The sequence below is a fragment of the Canis lupus genome, unplaced genomic scaffold (genome assembly GCF_048164855.1).
Source record: "Canis lupus baileyi unplaced genomic scaffold, mCanLup2.hap1 Scaffold_108, whole genome shotgun sequence".
In the NCBI taxonomy this organism is placed as follows: Eukaryota; Metazoa; Chordata; class Mammalia; order Carnivora; family Canidae; genus Canis; species Canis lupus.
The window spans coordinates 97,501-117,500 of record NW_027326482.1 but is presented as its reverse complement, the minus strand read 5'-3'; the positions used below and the strand labels follow the sequence as shown (position 1 = coordinate 117,500).

The following is a 20,000-nucleotide window of genomic DNA, read 5'->3' as shown; positions in this document are numbered from 1 at the left end:
CTGGGAGCTACCTATCACCGTCACACTTCATACGGATAACCGGTTTTGTCCCCACGCGCCCCCGCCCCCGCCGCCGTTGGGGTGGGCGGTGGGATGTGCTGTGCTCCCGTCACAGTTTGTGGGCCTGGAATGGTGGTGATCGAGATAGACCCTTCCGCCACCTCATTACAAAGAAACAAGACACGTGTGGTGTCTTGTTAGACCCACAGGCACAGAAAAGAAAAGGAGAACTACTTATCCCCTTGCTCCACCGGGACCCACCCGGATGCCATGCCCATGCCGCGGAGGGTCCAGGCCCCGAGGGACGGGCGTACTCAACTTTGCTGTGAACTCAACGGATTAGTGGAGTTGTGCCTCTGAGGATTTGTCCACGGAAACTACTTCAAATGATCGATTTTGTCCGTCTCGTGTACTTTTCCTTGTGACGAGCAAGCAGGTTAAAAAAAAAGAAAAAGAAAAAAATGAAAAAAGGGGGGAATCCCTGCGTGGCGCAGCGGTTTGGCACCTGCCCTTGGCCCAGGGCGCGATCCTGGAGACCCGGGATCGAGTCCCACGTCGGGCTCCCGGTGCATGGAGCCTGCTTCTCTCTCTGCCTATGTCTCTGCCTCTCTCTCTTTCTCTCTCTCTCTCTCTCTCTCTCTCTCTCTCTCCCCCCCCCCCGACTATCATAAATAAATAAATTTTTAAAAAAATGAAAAAAGGTCTATAGGTTAAACTTTTACAATAGCTTCCCAAATCTTTGGTGACCTGGAACTTTGAAGGTGTAACTAGCTTAATTGATAAATTGGGTTCAGTTCATCGGATACCTGGCGTCTGTCTTTCCAACAGAAAGGTAAAATACTAAAGTGTGAGTCAGTAAGACAGCCAAGGTGGTTTTTTTGTTTTGTGGTGTTGTGTTTTCCTCCCCCACCCCTTGCCCTTTTCTTCCTTCCCCCCCCTCCCCCCACCTCAGTTTTTGTGTTTCTCTTTTGTCTGATTCAGGAAACCTGCAGATACCTGGGTGTGTCAGTAAACGTGTTTCAGGTTGGTTTGTTCGTTTCTCTTTTCCTTCCTCTTTTTTTTTTAAATTTTAATTCACAATTCATCACACACACACACACACACACACACACACACGGGCAGAGGGAGAAGCAGGCACCCTGCAGGACCGCTGAGCCACCCAGGGATCCCCTGTTTCTTGCTTCCTTCACAATTGTATCATACAGGGCAGCCCGTGTGGCTCAGCGTTTTAGTGCCGCCTTCAGCCCAGGGCGTGTTCCTGGAGTCCCGGGATCGAGTCCCACGTCAGGCTCCCTGCACTGGAGCCTGCTTCTCCCTCTGTGTCTTTGCCCCCCCCCCCTCTCTCTCCCTCTCTCTCTCTCTTAAATCTTAAAAAAAAAAAAATTGTGCCCTACATGTTAGGTTTTTACAAAATGAACAGCGGAGAAATAAAAAACCAGCAGAGCCAGGCAGTAGGTTGGAGAGTGCTTTAATGGGGAGCGCTCCTGGGCGAGGTTCCATGACTCGGAGAGGTGGCCAGAGTCAGGGAAGTCGCGCGGGGTTGGGGACTGTGGGGGTTTTGAAGCCTTCTTGGTTCCGACTCTGGATCCGGGTGGGTCCCTAGCCAAATTAGACAAGGGAACACCGTGTCCTTAGGTGATTGGCTGGGGGTGGGGGGGGATAGTATCAGACGATGGGGAGGGGGCGGGGGCGGTTCCTGGATGGAAAGTTTCGGTTTCCCATCTAGGCTTCGACTCACTGGAGATGATGTGGTGGTCAGGGATGCTTTGACGGGAAGATCAGCCATTTTGACCCGGTTTGAGATGTCCGCCATTTTGGGTGCCCCTGTCTCTCAGCCAGCCCAACAATACATACACAAACACACACACACACACACGAACACACACACACACACGTGTTTCTAAAAACTATTACATGTATTCATACATTTGACAATCTAAGGATTTCTGGTACGATAGACAATGTGCCCGTGGTTCCTACTGACTTTTCACCAGAGACTGAGGTTTCTAGGAGTTAACAGTCTGCCGCCTGGGTGGTTGAGGGGTTGAGCATCGGCCTTTGGGTCAGGGCCCAATTCTGGGGCGGCGGGGGGGGGGTATCCGAGTCCGGAACCCTTTCCACATCTGGCTCCTTGTGGGGAGCCTGCTTCTGCCTATGTCTCTGTCTCTGCCTCCCTCCCTCCCTCCCTCCCTTCCCCCTTCACAAAGTTCTCTCTCTCTCTCTCTCTCTCTCTCTCTCTCTCTCTCTCCTCTCTCAAAAAGTGTAAAATAAGTACAATTTTAAAAAATCTGCCACATGGAATCGAGACTACTGGTTAACGATAAGGAAAACAACCTCTGTGTGTGAGATAGTAGGAGACATGTAGAATAGATACAAGGCATGAAAATACGGGTGCTGGTGGTGGTGGTTAAAGAAAATGAATCTGTCCTGAAATGACTCTGGCTTTTTTTTTTTTTTTTTTTTTTTTTTTAAGATTTTATTTACTTATTCATGAGAGACACAGGGACAGGCAGAGACAAGGGAAGCAGGCTCTATGCGAGGACCCTGATATGGGACTCGGTCCCAGGAGTCTGGGATCACGCCCTGAGCTGAAGCCAGACGCTCAAACGCTGAGGCACAGGGGCGTCCCAAAGCCTGGCTATTTAGAGAAAGAACACTTAAGACTGACGGAATGGAAAAAGAAATTATAGAAGGGATTTATGAAGGAGATTTTTGAGATTTGTTTTTTGTTTTCTGTTTTTTATTTTTTTGGATTTTATTTATGTATTCATGGGAGAGAGACAGAGACAGAGAGAGAGACAGAGAGAAGGAGAGAGAGTAACAGAGACAGAGAGAGACAGAGAGAAAGACAGAGAAAGAGAGAGACAAAGAGAGACAGAGGCACAGAGACAGAGACACAGAGAGATAGAGACAGAGAAAGCAAGACAGAGACAAAGAGAGACAGAGATAGAGAAAGAGAGAGACACAGAGAAGGAGAGAGACAGGGAGAGAGAGAGAGACAGAGAGATAAAGAGAGACAGAGACAGAAGGGGAGAGAGAGACAGAGAAAAGAGAGGCAGAGAGATAAAGAGAGGCAGAGACAGAGAGAGAGACAGAGACAGAGAGAAGGGGAGAGAGACAAAGAGAGAGAGACAGAGAAAAGAGAGGCAGAGAGACAGACACAGAGACAGAGAGAGGCAGAGACAGAGAAAGAGAGAGAGACAGAGAGAAGGGGAGAGAGAGACAAAGAGACAGAGAAAAGGGGCAGAGAGATAAAGAGAAACAGAGACAGAGAGACAGACACAGAGACAGAGAGAGGCAGAGACAGAGAAAGAGAGACAGAGACAGACAGAGAGAGAGAGAGAGAGAGAGAGAGAGGCAGAGACACAGGCAGGGGAAGAAGTAGGCTCCACGTGGGGAGCCCGATGTGGGTCTGGATCCCAGGACCCCTGGGATCAGGCCCTGAGCCAAAGGCAGACCTTCCACCGCTGAGCCACCCAAGGCGTCCCAGACGCAGACTCTTTGAAAAGGGATTGCAGGCGTGGTCAGGACGGACTGAGATTGGGAGAAGTGGGTTTTACTAGTACACTGGTGTACAACTGAGATTTGGCTCTTCTCTCTGCTAAAATGGCGAGATTCTCTTGCATTGGTAGTCTACTCTTGATAAGAGTGTGAACAGAGAAGAAAAGACAAAGACAAGGTGCTTTTTTGTTTGGTTGGTTGCCTTGGTTTGGTGTGGTTTGGTTGGGGGTTTTTTGTTTGTTTTTTGGGGTGTGTGTGTGTGTGTGTGTGTGTGTGTCTCCCTTTACCTGCCCAGAACAGCAAGGTTTTTAGATTCCCTTTTTTTTTTTTTTGGTTGTTCTTGTTTCACTTTTTTTGGTATTTACTTATTTATTTTATTTTTTGGGTTCGTTTGTATCCGGTCTTCCCCTACTACGTAAGAGTGAAAACTTCTCCACGGTAAAGGAGCTTCATTTTGGGGACAACTCTAAAAGCACCTGTAGAATCTCCTAGGGGCCACCTCGGCGAAAGAGACACTGAAGATTTCCGTTTTGTTATGATCCGTGATCCTTTGTAGGCATGTGCCTTGAAAACTTTTTTTTTTTTCTTTTTTTTTTTTTAATTTTTATTTATTTATGATAGTCACACAGAGAGAGAGAGAGAGGCAGAGACACAGGCAGAGGGAGAAGCAGGCTCCATGCACTGGGAGCCCGACGTGGGATTCGATCCCGGGTCTCCAGGATCGCGCCTTGGGCCAAAGGCAGGCGCTAAACCGCTGCGCCACCCAGGGATCCCAAAAACTTCTGAGATGTTTTTGGTTGGCTGGTTGGCTGCCTGTCTGTCTGTCTACTGGTCCCTTCATCCGTTCGTGGATTCTCAGCGGATCCCAGAATGCCAAACCCTAAATAGAGTCTCTTGACTACTATAGGTCGTTTACCTGCTATGGGAAGGCACATGAGAAGCACTGTCAGACAAAGAATCATAAGCCCTCTTAGATTATATTGTGTGGGTGAATGCTGCCGGTGTTCCGAACAGGAAATGAAATTCCTAAACTTGTAACGTGTCCTGGTAGAGTGCCGTCACTCCACATTCGAACTGTTTAAATGCTCTGCGTACGTGCATGTGTGTTGTGTGTGTGTGTGTGTGTGTGTGTGTGTATGTGTGTGTGACAGAAACTGGTCGGATTTTCCTCTCGACTGCATTATAATGAATTCTCATTGGGTCTCTAGGCACGTCCATCCGTGGGTGACCTCCCTGTCACGTGCAGGTGTTGTGAGGAAGGTCTTGCAACAATGCGGTCCACTTTTCAGAAGATTCGCGGAAAGGACTCTGGACGAATCCCGGTGTCTGGTCACCCTGAGATTGTCCAACTACATACAGTAGGAGTTGCCGGAACTAATGAAAAAGCTGCATGGAAACCGAACAGAAAGGAACAACGTGGAACTGAATGAGGTCCACGAAACCCTGAACAGAGTTCAGAAACTCTCAGTGAGTCATCTTCCTTTTTTTTGGCGATTGTTAAATCCTCTTCAGAAGGTCGGTGGGAATCCGTGCTCATTGCAACCAGACACCGTTGGAAGGATCCGCTGTATCACCAAGGCCTTCCTTGAGTAGAATGGCGTCTCTTTTTCTTTCTTTCGACCTCCCCCGGTCCCCACGCCGCCCTCCCCTCCTCCCTCCCCTCCCTTTCTCCCCCCCCCCCCCCCCGCCCCCCACCCGGCCCCGGCCCCGGCCCCGGCCCCGGCCCCCGGGGTCCATTTGTCAAAGTGATCTCTATTGACCGAGCGGGCCAGGGGCCCCTGGAATCGCATCCTAAGACTCAGATAGGATCAGACAGCCTGGAGACACTCAGATCCACTTCTCGGGAGCCACCCGAGCCCCTCGGAAACCGTGAGCCTGATACCTTCCTTCCAGAGGTCGCCGCGTCCTCACTGGGCGAGTCAAGAGTGCCACCTCCTGGCGGACGAAACCGAGAGTCAGCTGCTTAACCCCAGCGAGCCTCCCAGGTTGCCCCTACGAGGTGCTTGGAAATGCTGAGGCTCAACGACACCGGAACCACAACAACCGGAAGAACAGAAAAGAAGAGCAAAAGAAATGCTGAAGTTCTTCCTTCTGGCCTTGCCTTTACAGGAGTGTGCCGTCTGCGACCACGCCTGTCCCCGCGGACAGGAAGAAAAGAGTCCAGATGGCTGAACCGGGGTTCTGCACTCTGCGGACCACAGGAACCCCCTCCAGCCTGACCCAGGAACTCCCTTACTCTGAGCCAGGGACAGGAGGTCTTGTTTTGTGTTTCGGTTGTGGTCCAAAAGACAGGCGTCACCTACGATGGAACCTTGTAACCCTTTCTAAGCCTAGAGTCGCTCAGCGGCATTACATACGTTCACACATCCTCCTCGCCAAGTTATCTTTCCATTCCATTTTTTTACTCTCTTTTTTGAAACTCTTTAAATTTTATTTATTTATTTGTTCGTTCGTGCATTCATTCATTCATTCATTGTTTGTTTGTTTATTATTTTAAAGGATTTTTTTATTGAGAGAGAGAGAGAGAGAGAGAGAGAGAGAGAGAGAGAGAGAGGCAGAGACACAGAGGGAGAAGCAGGCTCCATGCAGGGAGCCCGATGTGGGACTGGATCCCGGGTCTCCAGGATCACACCCCAGGCTGCAGGTGGCGCCAAACCGCTGCGCCACCGGGGCTGCCCTCCATTTTTTTACTCTTAAGTTTAATTTCTTACACTGTATTGATCGGGCACCCGATCTCTCTCTCTCTCTCTCTCTCTCTCTCTAATAAATAAATTAAATATTTAAAAAATAAATGAATAAGGGGATCCCTGGGTGGCGCAGTGGTTTAGCGCCTGCCTTTGGCCCAGGGTGCGATCCTGGAGACCCGGGATCGAATCCCACATCGGGCTCCCGGTGCATGGAGCCTGCTTCTCTCTCTGCCTATGTCTCTGCCTCTCTCTCTCTCTGTGACTATCATAAATAAATAAAAATTAAAAAAAATAAAAAGGCAACTGAAAGAAGGTCTTAAAATATCCCTATAAAAAAAAAATAAAAAATAAATGAATAAATAAACTGTATTTATTCACGGGAGACACACAGAGAGAGGCCGGGACGCAGGCAGAGGGAGAAGCAGGCTCCACGCGGGGGGGGGGGGGGGGGGGGGGGAGCCCGGTGCGGTGCTGGATCCCCAAAAAGCCGTGATGACGCCCGCCCGGAGCCCAGTCGAAGGCAGACGCTCAAACTCGGGTATGCCACCCGGGCACACCTCGTCCGCACCTCTTCCTTCCCACCGCCACCCACCCTCTTGTGCGTTCGTCGGGTTCCCACACACAGGACCTCGTCCTCCAGGTGTATCCCTAGACACACCCTAGCACCCTAGGATCCCCAACGAGGGAATAGGTTCAGATGGGACCGATGCTCATGTGACCGTGCTCCTGTTTGAGGACTGTCCTCGGTTGCTGTAGCGGTGACGGCGAGACAAAGGGTCTCTCTCCACACACCGCACAGGCGGGTGGGGGGCATGCCCCGAGTGGGGCAGATGTCCCCATCCCAAGGAGGCGGAGGAGGAAAGCCACCCCAAGGCCCCTCTTTGGTGCCTGTCCTGTGTCAGGAAACGCTACTGACCTGGGTGGATCCGGACCAGGCTGTGTCCGTCCCAGCTGCCCTGGGATCCCACACTCCTCACACCTGGACCCACCGGTGTGGCGCCTGCCTTTCCGGCTCTGCCTGCCTGCCTAACTATCTCTGCATCCAACTTGCAACTTTCAGTCCGTGAGCTTAGGGGCTTCGACTCTCTGGGTCTTGCTAGAACCCAAACAGAGAAAGACGTTTGCCATACCATAGATACCACTTTCAGTTAAGCATCTGTGAAATGATTATGGAGGAAGGAAATTCTCAGCCTTGAACGTTTCTGGGCCCTGCTCCATTGGCTTTCACACTGACCCAGGCCCAAACGGCTCCCAGAAAACTCAGCACTAGTTGGGCTCTATTTCCGTGCCACTGAGTGCACGTTGCCTGTCTGCCTCCCCTAAAAAGTCAAGCAACGGGGATGCCTGGGTAGCTCCGTGTTCAGCATCTGCCTTGAGGTCAGTCATCATCCTGGGGTCCTGGGGCCCCGACTCCCACTTGGGGCTCCCCGCGGGGAGCCTGCTTCTCTCTGCATCTGTCAATACCTGTCTCTGTGTGTCTCTCATGGATAAATAAAGAACATCTCTAAAACAGGAAAGAATGAATGATTAATTAAAAGGACTGACTGACTGGACTGATCGACTGACCGACCGACCGGCTGAATGAATGTATACATAAGCAAGCCAGGAAGCAAGCAAGCAAGCAAGCAAGCAAATAAATGAACAAATGAAATCGATGAAGGGCTGCGTGGCTGCTGGCTGGCACTGTGGGTGGAGTGTGGGACTCTATATTTCTCGGTTGTGAGGACGAGCCCTAACCTGGGTGTAAACATCGCATACACCTAAAATCTTTTGAAAATAAAACAAAAGAAAAGAAAAGAAAAGAAAAGAAAAGAAAAGAAAAAGGTGGGCAGCCCGGGTGGCTCGGCGGTTGAGCGCGGCCTTCAGCCCGGGGCCTGATCCTGGAGGCCCGGCATCAGAGTCCCACGTCGGGCTCCCAGCATGGAGCCTGCTTCTCCCTCTGCCTGTGTGTCGGTCCGACTCTCCCACTCACTGTGTCTCAGGAGAAAATAAACAGAATCTTTACAAAAAGGGAAAAGAAGTTGTTTTGTTTTGTTTTGTTTTGTTTTGTTTCGATCGGATTGATCGATCGCTAAAAGGCAACCTGCCAAAACTGACGATGAGAAAACGGAAGAAAACCTTCCTGGTTCCCATAGAGTTCAAGCCCTACAGCCTTGCCCGTACCAAGATCAGAGAATAAACTGTCCACTCTCTACGGCGTCCCTCCTCCCGAGGACGCCCCAGCTCCTTATGGAGCATGCACACGCACGTGCACACGCACGCAGAAAAGCGGGGTGAACCGAACCAGACCCTAGAGAACCCTGCAGCGAAGGTTGAGCACAGGACACCCCCACCCCCCCCGCCAGCCACAGGAAACTCCGGCAGGCTACCACTGGACTGCTTAGGGGGCCTATACTTACTTGCAAGTGCTCGCTGACCTGGGACACGTGGAAGGGGAACCTGAGGCTCAGATGGCCCGAACCGGGTGAATGGGGTGCTTTGCTCATGCCTCAATGCTATGCTCTCCACGATTAGAGAAAGCTGGCAATGAGGCCAGCCCAGGGACCGGAACCTAACCTAGGAATCCCTCTGGTTCCATCAGTCATGTCCCGACTGTTGGTGAGTGAGGAACCAGTGCTCGGCTCGCTCGGGGAGACAGACGCTCTGGTCTTCTTCGGGTTGGGTTGTTGCTGCGGCTTTGGGTATCTTTGCAGGAAACCGGCCTCTTCTCTTTCGAAATGGAAACCAAAGGATGGACGGGGTCCGGACGCGGTCACGCTCGCTGGCCACTGGAGTTGTTGTCACCCAGCCAGCGGGGAGATCGGAACATCGGGTCTTTCGTGACCTCTCCACAGATAGATAGGAGTGAGACCAAGGCTATATACTTTGTTGGCGTCTCGTCTGTGTCTACGTGTCCCTGTGGGTTCTACGAGGGAGAGGTTTCCTCTACCTCCGGATGCTATATTGCTAACATCCCTTTGTAAAGGAACTGTAGCTTATGGGATCCCTGGGTGGCGCAGCGGTTTGGCGCCTGCCTTTGGCCCAGGGCGCGATCCTGGAGACCCGGGATCGAATCCCACGTCGGGCTCCCGGTGCATGGAGCCTGCTTCTCCTTCTGCCTATGTCTCTGCCTCTCTCTCTCTCTCTCTCTGTGTGACTATCATAAATAAATAAAAATTAAAAAAAAAAAAAAAAAAAGGAACTGTAGGTTAGGAGTTCAAAGGCTGGCGCGGGTAAACATCATCGGAACAGGACAGCTCGGAGCGATAAGGAGGAGTGCCAATATTTCACAAGTTCCCACGATCTGGGATGAAGTTCTGTTCGTTCGTTCCCGATCATGCGGGTCTGGGATCCTTTCCTGCATCCGTCTCCTTGCGGGGGGGGGGGGGGGGGGGGGGGGGACCTGCTTCTGCCCATGTCTCTGTCTCTGTCTCTGTCTCTCTCTCACACACAGGAATAAAGAAACCAAATAGTGTAAAAAAGGAAAGATGCTCGGTCTCCCACTCTCTCCCTCTCCCTCCTCCTCCTCCTCCCCCTTCCCCCCTTCACACAGTGCTCTCTCTCTGAAAGGAAGTTAATATATTACAATTTTGCAAAAGCCTGCCAATGGAATGGAGACTACTGGAGAACGAGAAGGAAAACAATTCCGTGTGTGACAAGTAGGAGATGTGTAGGAAACGTACAAGGCGTGAGAATACATGTTTTGGTGAGGGAAAAGAAAATAATTCTGTCCTGAAATGAGCCTGGCTATTTTTTTCTTTTTTAAGATTTTATTTACTTATTCAGAAGGAAGGGAGTGGAGGGAGGGAGGGAGGGAGGGAGGGAGTGAGGGAGGGACAGAGAGAGGCAGAGAGAGGGAAAAGAAGGCTCCATGCAAGGAGCCCGCTATGGGACCTGAGCCAAAGGCAGAGGCTTAACCACTGAAACACCCAGGCGTCCCGGAAGCAGATTTTTTTGAAAAGGAATTGTAGGCATGGTCAGGACAGACTGAGATTGGGAGAAGTGAGCTTTACTAGTACACTGGTATAGCATTAAGACTCGGCTCTTGTCTCTGTTAAAATGAAGAGATTTCCTTGCGTTGGTAGTCTCATCATGGCAAGGGATTGTGAACAGAGAAGAGAAAAATATATTATTATTATTTTCTCTCTTCGGACCAGCCAGGTTTTTATATTCCTTTTTATCCGCGAATTACCTCCGTGAGAGAGTGAAAACTTCTCAATATTAAAGGAGCTACATTTTGGAGACAACTCTATAAGCTCCTGTGGAATCTCCTAGGGCCACCCTGGCGAAACAGATACTGACATTGTTTTCAGTTTTGTAATGACCCGTGATCCTTTATAGGCCCGGGCCTTGAAAGCTTCTGAGATGTTGGTTGGTTGGTTGGTTGGTTGGTTGGTTGGATGGATGGATGGATGGTTTGTGTATCTGGCTGGTCGGCTGGCTGCCCGGCTGTTTGCTGGTTCCTTCATCCGGTCATGGATTTTCAGCGGATCCCAGAAAAGTCTAGCCCTAGGTTGAGTCTCTTGACTAACATAGGTCGTTTACCTGCTATGTGAAGGCACGTGAGAAGCAGCGTCAGACAAAGAATCATAAGCCCTCTTAGATTATATTGGTTGCGTGAATGCTGTGGGTGTTCCAAAAGCGACGTAAATTCGTTAAGTGGTAACGTGCCCCGGTACATTGTTAAAATGCCGTGTGTGACAAATCATAATCCGTTTTTCTTCTCGACTGCACTCTAGCCAACTCTCCTCGGGTCTTTAACCACGTCCACCGGTGACCGCCATGTCATGTACATGCCATGTTCTTTCTGTTTTTTTTTTTTTTTTTTTTTTAATTTCTTATTCATTTATGATAGTCACAGAGAGAGAGAGAGAGAGAGAGGCAGAGACACAGGCAGAGGGAGAAGCAGGCTCCATGCACCGGGAGCCTGACGTGGGATTCGATCCCGGGTCTCCAGGATCGCGCCCTGGGCCAAAGGCAGGCGCCAAACCGCTGCGCCACCCAGGGATCCCTACATGCCATGTTCTGATGCTCTTGCAAAAACAAACAAAACACACACACACACACACACACGCACATTTATTTATTTATTTATTTATTTATTTATTTTTTATTTATCCCAGATTCCAGAAGAACCACGCAAAGGACTTTTGACACATCTCAGTTTCTGGTCACCCTGAGATCATCGAACAACAGTATGAATTGCCAGAACTAGTGAAATAGCTGCATTTACCCAGAACAAAACCAGGGACTTCTGGGTGCCTCAGCGGTGGAGCCTCTGCCTTGGGCTTAAGGCGTGACCCCGGAGTCCCGGGTTCGAGCCCCGCATCGGGCTCCCTGCATGGGGCCTGCTTCTCTCTCTCTCTCTCTCTCTCTCTCTCTCTCTCATACATAAATAAAATCTTAAACAAACAGAACTAAAAGGAACAACATGGAACTGAAAAGAGCGAAAGACAATGATGACCGGTTTCTTTGTTTTTGTTTTTTAAAGACTTTATTTAGTTATTCACGAGAGACACAATGAGAGAGAGGCAGAGACACAGGCAGAGGGAGAAGCAGGCTCTGCAGGGAGAGACCGATGAGGGACTCCAGGATCACACCCTGAGCCAAAGACAGCTGCTCCCACCGCTGAACCACCCAGGCGTCCTGATGACCCTTTTTTAAGGACTCTTGTTCAAATCACTGCTGATCCCCTCATGTTTGCTCTTCCAGTTTGAAGGAAACTTTGTCTGTAGAGATATCTATACCTTAGAGAAATTGGAGGAACGAGTGAGTTTGTAAACAAATTAAAATCCTTATCCTTGGGCAGCCCTGGTGACTCAGCGGTTTAGCGCTGCCTTCAGCCCAGGCCGTGATCCTGGAGACCCTGCATGGAGCCTGCTTCTCCCTCTGCCTGTGTCTCTGCCTCTCTCTCTCTCTCTCTCTCTCTCTCTCTGTGTGTGCGTTTGTGTCTCTCATGAATAAATACATAAAATCTAAAGAAAAAAAAATCTTTAAAATCCTTATCTTTTCTCCCTACCTGTGACCCGTCAGTGTTCAGAAACTCTCAGTGAGTTATCTTTTTTCTTTTCTTTTCTTTTCTTTTCTTTTCTTTTTTTCTTTTTCTCTCTTTCTCTCTCTTTTTCTAATGAGTTATCTTTCTTTTATGGCAATTGCCAATCATCTGCGTGAGGTCTGTTCCGTGGGAATATGTTCTCATTGTGACCGGCCACTGTTGGAAGAATCCCTTGTATCACCAAGACCTGCCTTCCTTGAGTGCAATGGCATCTGTTTTTCTTTTCTCTTCTCTTCCTCCGCCCCCCCCCCCCCCCCCCCCGCCCCGGTTTATTTTTCAGAGTGATCTCTACTCCCAACGTAGGGCTCGCACTCACGGCCTGGAGGTCAAGAGTCGTGCTCTCTACTGACCGAGCGGGCCAGGGGCCCCTGGAATCGCATCCTAAGACTCGGATAGGATCAGACAGCCTGGAGACACTCAGATCCACTTCTCGGGAGCCACCCGAGCCCCTCGGAAACCGTGAGCCTGATACCTTCCTTCCAGAGGTCGCCGCGGCCTCACTGGGCGAGTCAAGAGTGCCACCTCCTGGCGGATGAAACCGAGAGTCAGCTGCTTAACCCCAGCGAGCCTCCCAGGTTGCCCCTACGAGGTGCTTGGAAATGCGGAGGTTCTTCCCTCTTGCCTTGCTTTTTTTTTTTTTTTCTTTTTTTTTTCTTTTATTTATTTACTTATGATAGTCACACAGAGAGAGAGAGGCAGAGACACAGGCAGAGGGAGAAGCAGGCTCCATGCACCGGGAGCCTGATATGGGATTCGATCCCGGATCTCCAGGATCGCGCCCTGGGCCAAAGGCAGGCGCCAAACGGCTGCGCCACCCAGGGATCCCCTCTTGCCTTGCTTTTGCAGGGCTGACGACAGTGACCACGTCTGTCTACCTGGCGAGGCAGAAACAATTCCAGGTTGCTGAACCCTGGTTTTCCACACTGCGGACGACAGGATATCACCCCCTCCCCCTCTTTCAACCTGACCCAGGAATTCCCTTACTCTGAGCCAAGGACAGGGTGGGGGGGTGGGGGTGGGGTCTTGTTGTTGTTGTTGTTGTTTGTTTTTGTTTGTTTTGCTTTTCTTCCCCCCAGTTGTGGTAAAAAGAAAAATAGACGTCACCTAAAATGGAATGTTGTAGTCGTTTCTTTCTTTCTTTTTTTTAATATTTTATTTATTTATTCACGAGAGACACAGAGACAGAGACACAGGCAGAGGGAGAAGCAGACTCTATGCAGGGAGCCTGACGTGGGACTCGATCCTGGGTCTCCAGGATCAGGCCCTGGGCTGAAGGCAGACGCTAAACCGCTGAGCCACCCGGGGATCCCTGGACGCTCCACCGCTGAGCCACCCAGGCGCTCCATACATACTTAAGTTATTGAGAGTTTGTTCCTTCATTTTTCATCATCTCTAGACCCAACGTGGGGCTCAAACTCACAACCCTGACTGCAATCAAAAGTTGAGTGCTCTTCTGACGGAGCGGGCCTGCCGGGGCCTGGGGCCCGGGGCCGGGCCGGGGGGCCCCCCCCCCCCCCCCCCCCCCCCCCCGGGAGCTTCTGCCCTTTCATGTTTTCAAGCTCAGAGTCACGTTTTGTCCGGGGAGGGCCCCACCCCCCAACCCCTCCGTGCGGAGGTGCCATCTGTCGGGCTGGTTCATGTTTGTCCATCTTCCTTACTCCTTTTAGTAGACAGAAGGTGGCTTGTGACACAGCCGGGGACTACTTCGAATGAGACTGAGGATTTCCCTTGGGAAGTGGGTGCGAGAGGGAGGACAGGTCGATGGGGAACCAGGAGACTGTTGGCCCGTCGCTTTAGAGGAAAGAGTGTCCTTGTTGGGCCCTCACCCAGGGTGGATGAGTCAGAACTGTCCCTGGCCAGGCCTCCCTTAGTCCTTCGCCCATATCACTCCATGCCTGTGTTTGGCCTCTGGACCCTAAGACACCACGGTGGTCATGTGTTTAACTCCCCATCAGATTCACCAGTCCCCGCCATGCCACGCCCTCCCAGACGCACCCCCACCCCTGGAAGGCATTAAGAGTGAGATGGCATCCTCCACATCCAGGATTGATTCCCAAAGGGTTTATTGGGGTTTCCTGGGTCAGGAAACCAGGAGGGGTCGCTTTTGGACCCCAAACAATGTGAGTTCTTCAGACATCCTCTTTGCCCTTCTCTTTCCCCCTCCCCTCCCCTCCTCTCCTCTCCTCTTCTCTTCTCTTTTCTTCTCTCCCCTCCCCCACAGCTTGGGAGCCGCAGCCTGAGGGTTTGGGGGAGGTGCAGAAAGCCATTCAATGGAGAGAAGTCCCAGGCTCGGACTTTAACAGACAGCCATGTGCATTTGAATGAAATGATTGAATGAGGGCCATTGGAATGGATGGCCCTGAACCTCCCTTCTGCCACCCGCCACCCTCCATCCCCACCCCCAACCAACCCTGAGTCCTCTGGTGGATTTGGAAATGGAAGGCCGGGGTGTGTGTGTGTGTGTGTGTGTGTGTGTGTGTGTTTACACGGACGCACCCGCGGAGGGTGGTGGGGCATGCTCACGTTGGCTCCTGCAAACTCCATTCATTCTGGGAATGTTCTGTTGTTTCTGCTGAGTTGCCAGTTGCTGCGATGAGCCAAGCTATACTCCTCCCGTTGCCGAGTTCTTAAAAAGGCCGAGTCTCCGGTTTTCTCGGTGAATGGACTGACCCACACCTTCCCATCCCGCCGGACCCCTTCTGCAAATACTTGCACTCAAAGGGTTCTTTCACCTCGTCCAGAAAACAAACAACAGCCACCCACACCCACCCCATTGCCACAGATACGCAACCCACACAACAAAACTCCAGCTGGCCTCCTTCTGCCTCCATGTACTTTATTTTATTTTTATTTTTTTAAATATTTTTATTTATTTATGATAGTCATAGAGAGAGAGAGAGAGAGAGACAGAGAGAGAGAGAGAGAGAGACAGAGAGAGAGAGAGAGGCAGAGACAGAGGCAGAGGGAGAAGCAGGCTCCATGCACAGGGAGGGAGCCCGACGTGGGATTCGATCCCGGGTCTCCAGGATCGCGCCCCGGGCCAAAGGCAGGCGCCAAACCGACCGCTGCGCCACCCAGGGCTCCCCTCCACGTACTTTAGAGAGTCACTGTCTTAGACGTGCCTTAGGCTCAAGGACTCGATGCGGTCTCCCTTTCTGTGGCACGGTCGGTCCCATCCATCCCCCGTTAGGCCCAAAGTAGAATTGCATGACCACACTGCTCACGGGAGCTGGAGAAGATATGCTAAGGTGACCGACCGGACCGACCGACCGACCGACCGGATGGGAGCACTGTCCATTCGAAAGGAAGGACCTACAGGCCGAGGCGTCTATAAACACGCTCCCTGGAAGTCTTTGGCTTTCGCGTGCCTCTGATGAAATCATTGCTCCGGAAACTCCAGCATCTATAGCCGGTCTTGTCCATGGTCTTCTGACCATGACTCGTCCTCCGTTCGCCTGACGTTCTGCCCAATTGTCCGTCCACGGAGAAATTAGACCCCGTCCCGTGAGAGCCGAATCCGACCCCTCCGCTCACCCCCACGACAGAGAAGACTATGCCCAGGTCTGTGCCCGCCCATCTTCCCTTTCTCCTCCGCCAGGGCAGAAGAAAATGTGGCCCGCCCTCCCTTCTCCTGTCAAAAGTCCAATCTGACATAGGACTTGGATACGAAGGAAACCAGAGTACTGTTTTGAACCATAGACACGTTGATTGATTGAAGATTTTATGTAGGTAGTCCTGAGACGCACGCGCGCGCGCACGCACGCACGCACACGGACGGACGCACGCACGCACGCACACGGACGCACGCACGCACACGGACGGACGCACGCACGCACGCACGCACGCGGACGGACGCACGCACGGATGCACACAGAGGCAGAGACACAGGCAGAAGGAGAAGGAGACTCCATCCATGCAGGGATCACGCCCTGGGCCAAAGGCAGGCGCTCAACCGCTGAGCCACCCCGGCCTCCCTACCTGGAGACACTTTGATAGAGTAGCAGCAGCAGCAAAGAAACACACGCACACCGCCGCTCCCCCCACCCCCCCAGGTGAAAGAAGGTCCCGCTGACTCCCCTCCTTTTCCTCTGAGAAGAGAAGCACACCCTTTCTCCTGCCCCTGGAAGGTGCCTTGGAGGAGAGCGCCAGGAGGGGAGTGAATGACATTCTTCTCTTCAAGGACAGGAAGTTGAGCGTGAGCAGGAGAATTCTGGAGAAACAGATTGTGTTATAAGAAAGAAAGAAAGAAAGAAAGAAAGAAAGAAAGAAAGAAAGAAAGAAAAAGAAAATCCTTATGTTCTTTGAGCCTCCCCTCCCCCCCAGAATTGAGTTCCTCTTCCACGACCTCTTCTCATTCAACCCAATAGACAAGTATTTGGGGGGGGGGGGGTCAGGTCCCAGACGCTGAGAGGGTGGAGGTGAAGGTGGTGCGGGGGGGGGGGGGGCACACCGTCCTCTCCAGCGCCTTTGGTTCAGACCTCCTTCGTGACCTCCCTCCCTCCCTCCCTCCCTCCCTCCCTCCTTCGTCTTATAAATATATAAATAAAATCCTAAAGAAAAAGAAAAAAAAAAAAAAAAAAGGAAGGACACGAGAAAAAACGGTGCATCCGTTGCCGTCCTAAGAGTCCTCGCCTGGTTTCGGCTCTACGTTCCCTCCCTGACCTCGGAAACGTGCCTGAGTCGTCCCGGGAGCCCCGCGCGGCGAGCGCGACCCCCTTTCCGGGCGGCAGCGGGCCCGGACGGACGGACGGACGGACGGACGGGTTTTCCAAGGCTCCCCCGCCCCGGGAGGACGGGGGTTCGCGCGGTGCGCGGCCGTGTGCTCCCGGGGCCCTCCGCCGTCCCCGGGCCGAGAGGCGAGATCCGAGGCGCCCTGACGGCCTCGCCGCCCGGATCTGTCCCGCTGTCGTTCGCGCCGGTTGTCGGGTGCCACCTGGCGGCCGCTTTTATAGAGCGTGTCCCCTCCGGAGGCTCGGCGGCGACAGGCAAGGAACAGCTTTGGTGTCGGTTTCCCGGGGCCGAGTTCCAGGAGGAGGGCGGCTCCGGCGCGAGCGTCCGGCTGTCGCCGGGGCCTCGGCGCGCGATGCGCTCGCCGGAGATTGGACCTCCGGAGCTGCGAGGGAGTGTCGCCGTCGCCGCTGTCGCCGCTGTCGCCTCCGCCTCGCTCCCGGAGGAGGCCGTGCGGGCCGCCTGGGTGGGTCGACCAGCACCCGCCGGTGGCTCCTCCTCCGCCCGCGCGGACCGACCTGGGCCGCCTCGGGGGCGGGGGACAGGGTGTGTCCCGCCGTCCGTCCTGTGGCTCCGGGCGATCTTCGGGCCTGCCTTCCGTGTCACTCGGTTGTCTCCCGTGGTCACGCCCTGGCGACGGGGACCGGTCTGAGCCTGGAGGGGAAGCCCGTGGGTGGCGCGACAGACCCGGCTGCGGGCACGTGTGGGGGTCCCGGGCGTCGGACGCGATTTTCTCCCCTTTTTCCGAGGCCCGCTGCGGAGGTGGGTCCCGGGCGGTCGGACCGGGTGCCACGCGGGGGTGGGCGGGCCGTCCGTTCGGGCGTCCGGCCCCGGTGGCGATTCCCGGTGAGGCTGCCTCTGCCGCGCGTGGCCCTCCACCTCCCCTGGCCCGAGCCGGGGTTGGGGACGGCGGTAGGCACGGGGCGGTCCTGAGGGCCGCGGGGGACGGCCTCCGCACGGTGCCTGCCTCCGGAGAACTTTGATGATTTTTCAAAGTCTCCTCTCGGAGATCACTGGCTTGGCGGCGTGGCGGCGTGGCGGCGTGGCGGCGTGGCGTCTCCACCGACCGCGTATCGCCCCTCCTCCCCTCCCCCCCCCCCCCCCGTTCCCTGGGTCGACCAGATAGCCCTGGGGGCTCCGTGGGGTGGGGGTGGGGGGGCGCCGTGGGGCAGGTTTTGGGGACAGTTGGCCGTGTCACGGTCCCGGGAGGTCGCGGTGACCTGTGGCTGGTCCCCGCCGGCAGGCGCGGTTATTTTCTTGCCCGAGATGAACATTTTTTGTTGCCAGGTAGGTGCTGACACGTTGTGTTTCGGCGACAGGCAGACAGACGACAGGCAGACGTAAAAGACAGCCGGTCCGTCCGTCGCTCGCCTTAGAGATGTGGGCCTCTGGGCGCGGGTGGGGTTCCGGGCTTGACCGCGCGGCCGAGCCGGTCCCTGTCCTCGCTCGCTGGAGCCTGAGCCGTCCGCCTGGGCCTGCGCGCCGGCTCTCGTGCTGGACTCCAGGTGGCCCGGGTCGCGGTGTCGCCCTCCGGTCTCCGGCACCCGAGGGAGGGCGGTGTGGGCAGGTGGCGGTGGGTCTTTTACCCCCGTGCGCTCCATGCCGTGGGCACCCGGCCGTTGGCCGTGACAACCCCTGTCTCGCAAGGCTCCGTGCCGCGTGTCAGGCGTCCCCCGCTGTGTCTGGGGTTGTCCGGTCGCTCCTGCCCCCCCCCCCCCCGGGGGTCGAGGGGCTTGCCGGTGAGGCGGAAGCAGGTCCCCCCGGTCGCCGTCCTCGCTGGGCTTTTGCTCCTCGGGAAGCCCCCTCGGGGCCGCAGCTTGCTGCCGATCGATCGATGTGGTGATCTCGTGCTCTCCTGGGCCGGGCCTAAGCCGCGTCAGACGAGGGACGGGCGTCCACGGCGGATGCGACCGCTCTTCTCGTTCTGCCCGCGGGCCCCTCCCTCCCCGGCTCCTCCGCGCCCGGCCGTCGTGGCGGGTGCGCGGGGGGCGCGCGCCGGGGTTGGGGGTGGTGCGGACTCCGGCCCGACCCCGGCCTCCCGCCTTCTTGCCTCGCGGCGCTGGCGGGACCGGGGTCCTCGGACGCGGCGGACACTCTCGCCGGCCTTTCCCGAAGGCCCTGGGTCCGTGGCGAGCGGCCCTCCCCTCCTCCGCGGGGAGGGCCGGCCCGACGCCGCGCTGCTCACCGCCCGGCCTGGGCGCGCTTGAGCGCGTTGCGCCCGGCCCTCCGTGGTGCCCCTGGAGCGCTCCAGGTCGCCTCAGGTGCCTGAGGCCGAGCGGTGGCGTCGTTTCCTTCCCCGGCGACTCCCCTCGGGCTGCCGCCGCCGTCGTCGGCGTGTCCGAGGAGCGGGTGGTGGAAGAAGTCGGCAAGGGAGGCGCACCCGTGCCCCTGGCGGGGGCGCGGGCGCCTCGTCTTCCTTTCCCCTCTCCTCTCCTCCCCCCCTCGCCGCGCCGGCGGGGGGTGGGTGGCGTGGGGCGGTGTGACTCGGAGGACTTGGCGGGGCTCGTGAGCGCCCGCGGCGGGCCGGGCCAGCGCCGCGGCGCTTGGCCAGCCCGAGGGGCTGCCCCTCTCTCCCGGCACGGGTCGTGTCCCCGTCTCCGTCCCTCTCTCTCGCCCGCCTCGCGGGAGGCGGGGAGCTCTCTCCTCTGGGCGGTGACGTGACCACGCCGTGCGCGGGCGAGGCGGGGGTGGCGTCCTCGAGGGGGCACCGGCCGCGAGCGCTCGGGGTTGCCCTGTGCCTGTCCCTTGCCGGAGATCCGCCCCCCGCCCCGCGAGCCCTGTCGGCCCCGGAGCGCCGCCTGGTGGGGCCCGTTTGGGAGGACGAACGGGTGGGGGCGATGCGCCCTCGGTGAGAAAGCCTTCTCTAGCGATCCGAGAGGGTGCCTTGGGGTACCGGAGCCCCCAGCCGCTGCCCCTCCTCTGCGCGTGTAGTGTGGCCAGCGACGCGGGGTTGGACTCCCGTCGCGACGTGTTTGGGCAGAGTGCCGCTCTTTGCCTACCTACCGCGGCCTGCGCCTCCCCCCTCCGAGACGGGGGAGGATCCCGCCGGG

The 20,000-nt window shown here is 55.0% G+C and overlaps 1 pseudogene; it reads right to left on the bottom strand.

Annotated features, from left to right (window-relative positions):
* The window catches only part of LOC140629735 (NHP2-like protein 1 pseudogene), a 768-nt pseudogene extending 538 nt beyond the window's left edge, over nt 1–230 (bottom strand).
* Between the last annotated feature and the right edge of the window lie 19,770 nt (nt 231–20,000).